Consider the following 10,566-nt stretch of genomic DNA (forward strand, 5'->3'; position numbering starts at 1 on the left):
GAATCCGAAGCAGGTTCCAGGCTCCGTGCTGTCAGCCCAGAGCCCGACGTGGGGCTCGAACCCACGAACCACGAGATCATGACCTGAGCCAAAGTGGGACACTTAACTGACTGAGCCACCCAGGCGCCCCAAAACATTTTTTTAAAAATAGGGGTGCCTGGGTTAAGCATCCCACTTTGGCTCAGGTCATGACATCACAGTCCATGAGTTCGAGCCCCGTGTCAGGCTCTGTGCTGACAGCTAGGAGCCTGGAACCTGCTTTGGATTGTGTGTCTCCCTCTCTGTCCGCCCCTCCCCTGTCTCCCTCTCTGTCCGCCCCTCCCCGTCTCTCTGTCAAAAATAAGCATTAAAAAAAATTTTTTTTTAAATAAATATGGGGCGTCTGGTTGGCTCAGTCAGTAGAGCATGTAACTTGACCTCAGGGTTGTGAGTTCAAGCCCCATTTGGGGCGTGGAACCTACTTATAAAATAGAATAAGAAAAATAAAAAATTAAATAGTTCAGCAAGGGAACCTTTCTCCTGCCCCCGGAAGAAAAGTCTGGGTCTCTTTCCTTCCATAAAAGACAAATGGCCTTTCACACCCCACGATGACCCTGAGATTCAAACACAGTTTCGACTTCTCCCCAGGCACTGACCCCTGACCTGGTGGGAGGTTCTCAGAGGCCTGGGACTCTTCTCAGACTGTTTCCCCTGCACACGTGCTGTGTTTTGAGGTCTCCCTCCTAACTTCAATCTTAACACCCCATTGCACACCATTTCATTCCACCCTCGCTCCAACCCTGTGAGGTAGACATTACTGTCCACGGTCTCCAGGTGGGAAACTGAGGCACAGCGGAGTCACTTGCCAAAGGCCGCACAGTCACGTACAGGACGGGGCTAAGTTCAGGACATGCCTTTCATTGCCCGAGCCCTACAGGCCGTGCTGGACGGGCGGACCGAGCGACAACCCCCGTCACCTACCCTGGCAGCCGATGAAAGTTGGGTTCAGTCTTTTGTACAAAGGAAGGATTATCGCACCTCCGAGCAATCTTCTGGTGGGGGGGGGTGGAAATGCTCTGTATCTTGGTTGTGGTATCAGAGTCACTGAGTTGCTCATTTTAAGTAGATGCTTTTGGGGGCGCCTGTGTGGCTCAGTCGGTTGAGCGTCCGACTTCGGCAAGAGGTCATGCCTCTGAATGGAGCGAGCACCGGGTTTGCCCTCTTCTGACCTCCTCGTAGCCTGAAGGGTGGGGGCCCCGACCCGGTGACCCCCGGGGGTGAGACTGTGGTCCCCGCCACACTGCCTGGACCTGGCTGGTCCAGCCGGGAGCCCCGGACAGCGCGCCGACCCCCACGTCCCCCTTCTTCTTCATCTGTAAAGTGGGGCTCACGGCACCTGTTCATGGAGCTCTTCCAAGGACAGGTGGGGTGTTTTTCCTCTCCAGTTTTCGCGAGTTCGTAGGTATGAAGGACTTAGATCGGTGCCCGGTACGCAGTTACTGGCGTGGGGCCACGGCAGCCAGACCAACGTGGCTTCGGAAAGTCTCCCCGACACCCGGTCATCACGGAGCCCTTCCGGCCCTCCACGTACCCCTCTCGGCGGCCTCCGTCCGTGTCAAACGTTTCAACCATTACACTTGCTCATCAGACCGTCTGCATGTATTAACTTTATTACAATTGGAGTTAGATGTAGAATTAGTTCAATACCGCGTCTTAGGTTTCCGAAAATCTGTGTGGTACAGCGCGATGCAATTCTGTGGGAAAAACATTTAACTGTACATGCCTAGAAGAGGGAAAAAAAAAAAAAAAAAAAAAGATCAAGAAGAAAACCCCCCCAAAATGTAAAAACGTCACTCTCCGGCTGGTGGACTGACGGGGGATTTTTAATCTTTGGGGTTTTTCAGGGTTTTTCACAACAAGGCTTTCGATTCAGGTCATAGAAACAAATGAATGTTTTGGTTTTTTTTTTAAGCTTATTCATTTGTGAGAGACAGAGAGTGAACGGGGGAGGGGCAGAGAGAGAGGGAGACCCAGAATCCGAAGCGGGCTCCAGGCTCCGAGCTGTCAGCACGGAGCCCGACGCGGGGCTTGAACTCCCAGACTGCGAGATCACGACCTGAGCCGAAGTCGGACATTCCACCGACTAAGCCCCCCAGGCGCCCCAACAATGAATGTTTTTAATATGGTTGGGGAGTCTCCGTGTTCCGGCCACGCTCTCCTCGCCCCTGCACTGGGTCCCCGGTATCCCAGTCTCTCCTGAGTTTTCCCCAAGGCAGGCCTGAGACAGAAGACACTGGCGGGGGCAGGGGGCAGAGGGCACCACGGTGGCTCCCTGCTGGGGCCTCCTTCACCTGCTGCCCCCGCCCCCTCACCGGGGCCCATTAGCACCTGCGGGGCTTCATCCCCAAGAGGCTCCTGGCCCTTAGTCCCAGAACGCTGCCTGACAGAGGGCTGTGGCCCCGGTGCCCGAGACAACTCCTTCCAGGCCTTGCGCCCGGGCACCGCCCGCTGGAGAGACATTTTTCTGCACTTCCAAAGCACCGTCGTCTTTTCCGACTGGGAGGATGGGTTTTACAGAGGGAAAGGCCCACCCGGTCGAGGGTGGACCCCGAGGCGGGGGGAATCGGTGAGCTCTCTGGCTGATGGAGAATAAGGGACAGCCCAAGAGGGGCGAGTCCCCACTGTGAGACCTCGACAAGCTCCAGGAGCTGAGGCAACGTCCCCCAGATGGGCCCTGAGTGCTGACGCTTACCAGCTCGCATGATGAAAACTCTGGAAATGAGAGTTCTGTTTGTCCTTAATAGGGGCAAGAAGGAGCGAAGCAGGGGTGTCCGGGCCCCCTCCTCCGCTCCCCGAGGGGTGGAGGCGTGGAGGCCCCCGGGGAGGGGCGAAGCCTGCGCCCAGCCTGGCCAAGGGTGTGCTGGGCCTGGGCAGTGGGAAGTCCAGAACGGAGTCCCCAGCAGAGTCCCCTTCACCTTAGAAGTCCCCGTCCTGAGTGACCCCCGAAAAGGTGGATTGAAACCCAGGACGTCGCCCGTGAGGGTGCAGTGAACCCACCGGCCCCTGGGTGCCCCCGCAGGGTGATGCATGGGGCACAGAGGGAGCAGTGGCTGAGCCTGAACGTTCTCTCCACACCCCCTGCCGGTGCCCAACGGGACTAAGGGGCAGCACGGGGTCAACCCGGCACCTCTTCCAGGCCAGGACAGACGCCCGGACCCAGGTTGGTTGGGTTTGATTTTGAATGTTTATTTACTTATTTTGACAGAATCCCAAGCAGGCTCTGTGCTGACTGACGCGGGGCTCGAACTCAGGAACCGTGAGATCATGACCTGAGCCGAAATGGAGAGCCGGATGCTTCGACTGAGCCGCTCGGGCCCCGGGCCCCAGTTTTTAAACACCTTGGCTCCGTTGATATTCTGCCCCAGGTGCTCAGCTGAGGCATTTCAAGGGCAAGGAACCACCTGTCTTAAGAGTTTTCCCCCCTTGATCTATGGAGCCACCGGACGGAGAAAGCCATTTTACATCCTGAAGCCTGTAAGCACTTCCTTCTCCGTTTCGAAGAGAAAATCGTTTCGAGAAATGATTTCAGGGGTGCCTGGCTGGCTCAGTCGGTGGAGCATGTGACTCTTGATCTTGGGGTTGCGAGTTCGAGCCCCACATTGGGTGTGGAGATTACTTAAAGATAAAATCTTAAAAAAAAGAAAAAGAAGAGGAACAAGAAGAAAGAAAAGAAAAATGATTTTATAGAAAATCTTTAAAAAGACCTAAGTCAAATGTTTAAATATAGCCTGTTCTTTGTTATTCCAAGAAACCCTCTCGGAAGCACCATCTTGGAAAGAGCTCGTATTTAATGGAAAGCAAATAAATTAAGGGACTGAAATGAAATAAGGCTTCTCAACCTTGACACTATGAACATTTGGGGCTGGATAATTTTTGTAACCGAGCAGGGGCCGTTAACAGCATTCTTGGCCTCCACTCACTGATGCCAAGGGCATACGTACACTGCCTTTGGTGACAGTCACAAATGTCCCCTGGGGGGACAAAGCCACTGCATCAGATGACTGCAGCCGCGGTCACAGCCTCAACTTCCCTGCGAATCAAATCATGAGCCACAATCACCCAGTTAAGCTGCTTCAGAATCCCTGACCCACAGAAACGGTGAACTCATAGACTCTACACAATAGGTAAAATATATAATACACACTTGATACAATGTATAACGTGCATAAAGTTCTTGGGGGTGTTTATTGTGCTGCCATAAATAATCAACTCAGCGGGCATATGAGCTGTTCAGAGGAAAAGAAGCGTCCTCACGTTTCTTCAGGTTCTCAGGAGGCACCTGACCCCAAACCGTTTAAGAACCCCGATCTGGGCCAGCCTCCCTGCCAGTGTAAAAATCCTTGGCACAACACGCCCGAGCGCTGGTCAGCCTCGCGGTGCTTGAATAGTCCACTGCCTCCTAAGGTCACTCCATTCACCGTTAAAAAAATGCGGCTGTACTGAATCGAGCCAAAGTCTGCTGCCTGAGCTCCCGGCCCTGAGGCTGACCAGTTTTTTTCAGGTTTCCTTACCAGTTCCTGGAGCCCTATCAAAACTTAGCTTCTCTGTGCCCTCCTCCCCTTCTCTCTCTTCTCCCTCCCCCCACCCCAATCCCTACTCACCTGTTGATCTGCCTTTCCTGGACTGTTTCCTTCAAGGCCCCTTTAGTGTCCGTTGAAATCCAACAGGATACTTCCCTTGGCTCCTTTGAAACAGGTCCGGCCCCACTACTTCCAAAGCCGGCCACCGTGGCTCAGAAACAAAACAGACGCAGAAGGAGAAACCACAGGGCAACGAACCTCTTCCCAGAACGCGCGCAACCAGGTGGACGCGGGATTTTCATTGGCCGAGAGCTCGTGCAGTAGGAGGTGCCTGCTGGCGCTCATTGGCTCAGGTGGCCCGGCCCGGCCCACTCTCATTGGCTCACCGCATGGCCCGCTCTCATTGGCTCAGGTGGCACCGCCCAGCCCGCTCTCATTGGCTCACCGTGCCCGCCTGGTGGGCACTCACCCAGCAGGGGAAGGAAGGTTAGGACAAAAATACTGTGCAAGTTTGGGGGGCGAGGGCTGTGATTTAAAAGAAAAACGTTTTGTTGTTGTTGTTTTTTTTTTTTTTAACGTTTATTTATTATTGAGAGACAGAGAGACACACAGCGTGAGCAGGGGAGGGGTAGAGACAGGGGGAGACACAGAATCTGAAGTAGGATCCAGGCTCTGAGCTGTCAGCACAGAGCCGGACGTGGGGCTCGAACTCACAAACTGCAAGATCATGACCTGAGCCGAAGTTGGTCACTTAACCAAGTGAGCCACCCAGGCACCCCAAGAAAAATGTTTCTAAAGACAAGTAACTTTACAATGAGTTAGTGCTATGCAGGACGGCATCATCTAAGAGTGTGCACATACACTCTCCTACTTAGAAACTGACCAAATTAAAAGCATTTGTCTCTCCCAAAAAGCCATAACAAGGTATTCTTTTTTTAAGTGTTTGTTTTGTATTTATTTATTTTTGAGAGAGAGAGAGAGAGAGAGAGAGAGAGAGAATCCGAAGCAGGCTCCAGGCTCTGAGCTGTCAGCACAGAGCCCGACATGGGGCTGGAACTCGGGAACCATGAGATCATGACCTGAGCTGAAGTGGGACGCTTAACCGACTGAGCCACCCAGGCGCCCCGATGTTTATTTTTGAGAGAGAGAGGCTGCCAGCAGGAGAGGGGCGGGGCGGGGGGGGGGAGGATCCGGAGCAGGGTCTGCAGTGACAGCAGTGAGCTCGATGTGGGGCTCTAACTCATGAATCATGAGATCGTGACCTGAGCCAAAGTCAGATGCTCAACCTACTGAGCCACGCAGGTGCCCCCATAACAATTACTTGCAGATGCCTCGTGCTCTTTGGCCACCTCTGATAAACTTGATAAACCATCAAAAACAGTGGGTATGCCTGCCTGTGTGTTTCTCCATTGCAGACTGAGATCCCAGCAGTCAGGACCCACGTTCTGTTTATCTTTATTCTTCGGGCCTCCATGTACGGTTAATGAGTTTGTACACTGCACAAGGGGGATGCCCAACCAGGGGGATGAATGAAGGCTGAAATCCAGCCTGCTCTTCCCTAATCAAGCTCCACGACTGGGGGTTGTGTCTACCCAGAGGAGTGTACTTCTTCTATTTTATCTGACCTATAAGTTCTCCTCATTCCCCAATAGTGCTCTGTGACTCCTCATCTCCTGAACATCGTGGGATCCCAATAAATGTTTGCTGAAACAGGGAATAAGTCAAGGAAAGAATCAACGGACGGGGCGCCTGGGTGGCTCTGTCGGTTAAGCGTCTGACTTCGGCTCAGGTCGCTGTCTCGAAGTTCATGAGCGCATTGGGCTCGCTTCTGTCAGCATAGAGACCGCTTCAGATCCTCTTTCCCCCCCATCTCTCCCCCTCCCCCACTTGCCCTCTGTCTCTCAAAAATAAACAAACATTAAAGAAGGAGGAGGAGGAGGAGGAGAAAATACAACATGAGAACAGAGGACGAGAGGGGAATAAAAAGCCAGAGTTAGCGGCAGCCCGGGTGGCTCAGCTGGTGGAGCATGAGACTCCTGATCTCGGAGTCATGTGTTCAAGCCCCACGTTGTGCATAGAGCTTACTTTAAAGAAATTAAAGGGGCGCCTGGGTGGCGCAGTCGGTTAAGCGTCCGACTTCAGCCAGGTCACGATCTCGCGGTCCGTGAGTTCGAGCCCCGCGTCGGGCTCTGGGCTGATGGCTCAGAGCCTGGAGCCTGTTTCCGATTCTGTGTCTCCCTCTCTCTCTGCCCCTCCCCCGTTCATGCTCTGTCTCTCTCTGTCCCAAAAATAAATAAACGTTGAAAAAAAAAAATTTAAAAAAAAAAAAAAAAAAAAAAAGAAATTAAAATTTTTTTAATTTAAAAAATAGCCAGGGTGCCCGGCTGGCAGTGGACCATGCGACTTTTTTTTTTCTTAATCTTTATTTATTTTGAGAGAGAGACAGAGTGTGAGCAGGGGAGAAACTGAGGGGAGGGAGGCACAAAATCAGAAGCAGGCTCCAGGCCCCGAGCTGTCAGCAGAGAGCCCGACGCGGGGTTCGAACTCATGAACCGTGAATTCATGACCTGAGCCCAAGTCGGACGCTTAACCGACTGAGCCACCCAGGCGCCCCGAGCATGCGACTCTTGATCGCATTCAGGGTTGTGAGTTCGAGCCCCATGTTGGGTGTAGAGATCACTTACAAATAAAATCTTTAAAAAAAAAAAAAAAAGCCAAGAACTAAATATAGACAAAAATGCATATACCTCGTTGGGGAAGAAATTATGCTTTAGAAGAGGAATTCGAATAATGCAGGAAGAAATGAATAACTTTGAGAGGACAAAAATGCTGGTGGTCAACGGAGATGCAACGTGGTTCCTGGACACAGAGGCCCAGGGGAAGGATTAGAGCTAAAGGGCTAAGGTCATAGGAGGAAGACAAGTTCCAGGGCCGGGGGTGGGAGCCAGGGAATGCACAAATAGTTATTAAATACTCATGTGTTTGCTCATGCCTGTGACACCATAAAGCCGAGAACGCTTGCAACCAAAGAACCAGGTAGGTCTCCTCTCTGGAAGTGCTCTGGAGAGCACTCTGTCCTGCACATAAGATCCATGCAATAAATATGGGTGGGATCAAGCAGGACCAATACATGATCAAGGAGCCAACACAGCATGAGTGGGGGCAGGGCAGAGAGGGGGACAGAATCCGAAGCAGCTCCAGGCTCCGAGCCATCAGCACAGAGCCCAGTGTGCGGCTTGAACCCACGAACCAAGAGATCATGATCTGAGCTGAAGTCGGGTGCTCAATCGACTGAGCCACCCAGGAGCCCCTTAGTATTATTTTTTTAATGTTTATTTATTTTTTAGAGAGAGAGAGACAGAGGGAGACATAGCAGGAGCAGGGGAGGGGCAGAGGGAGAGGGAGACCCAGAATCCAAAGCAGGCTCCAGGCTCCTAGCTGTCAGCACACAGCCCAACGTGGGGCTCGAACTCATGGACTGTGAGATCATGACCTGAGCCGAAATTGGACGCTCAACCGACTGAGCCACCCAGGCGCCCCTGTGAATACGGTTCTTAATGAAAGTTTATTTTTCCTTAAGTTTCTAGGATAAGGCTTAAAATCAAATGGGCCAGAAAAGAAGGAAACAAAATAACCAACAACTACCAAATAACAATGAAATCACCAAAGCGAGCCACTAGTAACATTTTGGTACATTTCTTTCTGGTCTGTTTTTTTTTTTTTTTTTAATGTTTATTTTTTTATTTTGAGAGAGAAAGAGGGAGCACACATGCACGAGTAGGGGAGGAGCAGACAGAGGGACAGAGGATCTGAAGCGGGCTCCGTGCTGACAGCACAGAGCCCGACGTGAGGCTCGAACTCATGAACCGTGAGATCATGGTCTGAGCCAAAGTTGGCCGCTCAACCAACTGAGCCACCCAGGCGCTCCAGTTAGCAGTTTTTAGGTTTCTTTTTAATTTTTTTTTAATGTTTATTTTTGAGAGAGACAGACAGACAGACTGCAAGAGGGGAGGGGCAGAGAGAGAGGGAGACCCAGAATCCGAAGCAGGCTCCAGGTTCCGAGCTGTCAGCACGGAGCCCGACGCGGGGCTCGAAACCGCAAACTGTGAGATCGTGACCTGAGCCGAAGTCGGGCGCTTAAGCAGGCGCCCCTCTGGAAGGAATCCCTTAAAATCCACCTTTGATTCATTCTACGATATATTTGGAGGTCTGTCCACGTACAGTCTCTGAGCTCTTTCTGTCGTCTAGCCCTTCAGTCCTGCAGAAACGCCCGTGTTGTTGGGGACTGAAGTGACTGTCTGCTCGGGCACTGTTCCTCTCCACCCTGTTCTGTGACCTGCAGGCCCGTGGGCACCATCTGATTCACCTTTGCTCTCTCGGCTCCAAGCAAGTACCTGGCGTCGGGGCGGGACCCTGACGTGCTGGCCGAATGTGTGACCGAGCGGGGATGCGGGTCTCAAAGACCAAGGAGATCATTTTTTTTTTTAAATTTTTTTTTTAACGTTTATTTATTTTTGAGACAGAGAGAGACAGAGCATGAACGGGGGAGGGGCAGAGAGAGAGGGAGACACAGAATCGGAAGCAGGCTCCAGGCTCCGAGCCATCAGCCCAGAGCCCGACGCGGGGCTCGAACTCACAGACCGTGAGATCGTGACCTGAGCTGAAGTTGGACGCTTAACCAACTGAGCCACCCAGGCGCCCCCCAAGGAGATCATTTTAACACCATTCGGCCAGCCTTGTTCTGAAGTGGACAGCTTCTCTCTTCTATTTTTGCTTGCGCACACACAGCAAAACTGAATCATGCCCAGATTATGCCATTCATTTCTACGTGACCTTGGCTCATTTCCCCCAGAGGGACGTTTTGGGTGCTAGACAGGTGCACCCTAGGGATCAGATGGCCTGGTTAGGCATCCTGGGCCAGCACTTACGGCCCATGACCTTTCATACCTCTTTGCCTTATACCGTAGTCCACATCCCACCTGCAGGGCCTAGAGAAGCCCCCTTTTCAGTTTCGACTCCAGCATCACCCCCTCCGAAGCCTTTCCCAACCCTAACTACGCCCCCGACCCCACACGATGGGCATTGCGTCCTGTGTTTGCACATTCTGTTTGCTCCTGTCCCGCTCACTGGATGGGAAGCTTCCAGCAGACATGGCCTTTTCTGTCCTCCGTGCCTTGTACTTGGGACGTGCGTCATAAATGTGCCTTGAATGAAAATGGATGTGATCTGGGGCAAGTTACTTGACTTTTCTGGGCCTTGGCTCGTCCAGCTACAAAGTGGTGATAATGACACGTGGGATGTGAGTGTCCTCCCTGAAAACGTATATTCGCTCACACAACGTGAGGGCTTCCTTATGTCGTGCCCGCGTCATCCAGATCCAAAAATCACTGTCTTCCCTTCAGCCGTATCTACTGAGGGGATAAGCGTGTCAGGCAATCACCCAGAACCGATGAGGCCGCCCAGGAGTCCTGCACGTTGGGTGATATCATCAGCCAGTCACTGAGAGCACGTGAGACGCTCTAAGTATCTTACTTTTCTATTTTCCATTTCAACCCAACCAAGTAGGTTGAATTATAACCATCATTTAATACAAGGAAATGAGGCCTAGAGAGGTAAAGCCACCTGTCCAAGGTGTGGGAGTCGGTTACACTGAGGGCCCTCAATGAACCGTGCGCCCCAGGATGTACTCCCCTCGTCCGGCATCTGAGCTGACCCATGGCTCGCCTTAACGAAGAGGATGTGGGCAGAAGTGACGCTGGGCCAGTCCCAGCCTCCCGGTAGCTTCTGCTGTTGTGTTCTTGGAAGCACTGAGGCACCAGTAAGAAATCTGGCACTTCTGGGGCGCCTGGGGGGGCTCCGTTGGTTAAGCATCAGACTCTGGCTCAGGTCATCCTCTCACGGTTTGCGAGTTCGAGCCCCGCGTCGGGCTCTGTGCTGACAGCTCGGAGCCTGGAGCCTGCCTCGGATTCTGTGTCCACCTCTCTCTCTGCCCCTCCCCAGCTCCTGC

General features: G+C 52.5%; 1 long non-coding RNA gene across 1 annotated transcript; it reads right to left on the reverse strand.

Annotated features, from left to right (window-relative positions):
• Positions 1-1,633: 1,633 nt before the first annotated feature.
• On the reverse strand, positions 1,634-4,872 carry LOC123586533. The gene is made up of 2 exons (XR_006706858.1): positions 4,641-4,872; positions 1,634-1,762 (listed from the first exon to the last, which is right to left on the reverse strand). It is a non-coding gene; the product is annotated as an uncharacterized LOC123586533 (long non-coding RNA).
• Positions 4,873-10,566: the final 5,694 nt, after the last annotated feature.

Source organism: Leopardus geoffroyi, chromosome C3 (genome assembly GCF_018350155.1).
Source record: "Leopardus geoffroyi isolate Oge1 chromosome C3, O.geoffroyi_Oge1_pat1.0, whole genome shotgun sequence".
Taxonomy (NCBI): domain Eukaryota; kingdom Metazoa; phylum Chordata; class Mammalia; order Carnivora; family Felidae; genus Leopardus; species Leopardus geoffroyi.